Below are 2,077 nucleotides of genomic sequence, written 5' to 3' on the forward strand. Positions count from 1 at the left end.
TGTTAATCGGGTTTACTAGTTATTTATTTAAAAAAATTAGTTTGCTTAATTTCATTTAAAAATAGGTAAATAATTTTCCGAAAAATAAAAATATTTTTAGAGAAATCAATTTTATGGTTTTAAGTATTTTTTAGTTAAAATAAATATTTTATTGAAAAATAAATTAAAATGGGGTTTCATTGAGAGAAGTTACAATATTAATTAAAGAAGTATATAATATTCGGGAAAATAAAAATATTTTTAGAAAAATATCGAATATCATGAATACTGTAAGACCCAATTTGTGCCCGGACTTACACAAAAACTAAAAAAACAAATCAAAATATAAAAAAATAATAAATAATAATAATCCAATGTCCATTTCTTACATAGCCCAGCAACCAAAATAACGGGCTCAAATTATTAAACTTAACCCAACTAGCCTAAATAACCCAAAATACCCCAAGCCCAAAATACCTATGGAATTTTCGGCAGAAACCCTAGAAGCTTCAGCCACCGATTCTTCCACTCGTGCCATGCTCCACGAACGATTCCTCCACGCCATACACACCTGCAACAGAAAATAACCACAAGCAATGGACAGCAAATGACAGCATATGACAGTAATGAAATTTGTATTTTTTTTATTTATTTATTTTCATTTTTCGGCTATAAAACCGAAGGAAAATGATGTAAATAGGGGATCTAGGGGTTTTTCCTTTTATTTTATTTTTTATTTTTCTTGATTCGGTTATAAAAGAGAACCGATTGTAATTTAGGGTGGATCTTCTTCTTTTCCAGAAATACACATTGCTTTAAAAAAAAAAGGTTACTGAAATTAAAAGGTGATTGAAAGTTCTTGAGGCTCTTGATTTTCTTTTCAATTTATTCTTTTGTTCTTTTTAGTTTATTTTTCGCATTTAAAACAGAAAGAAAGAAACAAAAGAAGAGAAAAAAACTTACCGTGAGAATATGCCATGGATTTCTTCTCTTTGCTTTGTTGAAATCGAATCAACAGAGATTCCAAGGCTTAAAGGTTCCTCCAAAATTGAGAGCATTATGTGAAAATGAACCGACAGATAGAAGAAGGGAAAGGCTAGGGATTTGCTTCGGTTGATTGAAGGAATTGGCTAATTGCCATTTCATTTCCTTTAGTTAACTAAAACGGTACCGTTTGAAGAAGGAAAATCCGCGTGGAAACCCAATTGAAAAGCCAAATCTGCACCTTTTCATTTGAAATGGAAAATTTGCGCGTTACATCCTTCTCTTCATGCAAGAATTCAATCGCGCCACATTTGTTTTACTTGGTCTTTTTTAATTTGGATCTTTAATTCGTGTGTGTTTACATTTTAGTCTGCAGTACAGCATTGTGTTTTGGTCTTAGGAGTATTTCCAAGTCTAGTCCTCATACGTTTGTGTGGATTATTTGTTGGTCTTGTTTGTTATTATTTTTATTTGTAAATTATCCCTGTTATTTTGACTTCAATTTTAATTTGGTCTTTTATGTGTATAGTTTGCTTATTTAAAATGCGTTTAATATTTTTATACGTATTAATATGTTACTAATTTTGTTTGTTTATATTTGTTCAATTATTTTGAGATTTTTTTTTATCTTATTATTTTTGCACTATGCATCCTATTTCTTTAAATATTATACATATATGGTTACTAATCGTTCTTCTTATTATTTTTTTTATAATAACTATTATTTTGGAATGTTTAAATTTTCACATTACATTGTATAAATACCTTAATGTAAAGTGTTGTCAAAATATTTATATATATATATGTTGATACATAAATTATTCAAAATACTCCTTGATTTATAATACACTTAAACGTTTTTATGTACATATGATACGATTTTGAAACTCCATCTTTGTATTTATAAAATTGTTATTTTAATGCGTCTCCATGTTATGTTATCCAAGTATGTTATTTAGTATTTCTTATAAATATTTTTAGGTAAAATGATATGTATATAATCTATATGATAATATAATTTCACGTGTATTTATTTTTATATGTATGTTTTTTTGAATTAGAAAATCTATTATGTGCGCTATACCTTGCAATGTATTATTATTTCTTCATATTT

General features: G+C 27.4%; 1 long non-coding RNA gene across 1 annotated transcript; it reads right to left on the reverse strand.

The window, feature by feature from the left end:
- Positions 1-305: 305 nt before the first annotated feature.
- Positions 306-1,858, reverse strand: LOC121231801 (uncharacterized). Its single transcript, XR_005929844.1, has 2 exons — positions 943-1,858; positions 306-550 (listed from the first exon to the last, which is right to left on the reverse strand). It is a non-coding gene; the product is annotated as an uncharacterized lncRNA (long non-coding RNA).
- Positions 1,859-2,077: the final 219 nt, after the last annotated feature.

The sequence above is a fragment of the Gossypium hirsutum genome, chromosome A07 (assembly GCF_007990345.1).
Source record: "Gossypium hirsutum isolate 1008001.06 chromosome A07, Gossypium_hirsutum_v2.1, whole genome shotgun sequence".
Classification (NCBI taxonomy): domain Eukaryota; kingdom Viridiplantae; phylum Streptophyta; class Magnoliopsida; order Malvales; family Malvaceae; genus Gossypium; species Gossypium hirsutum.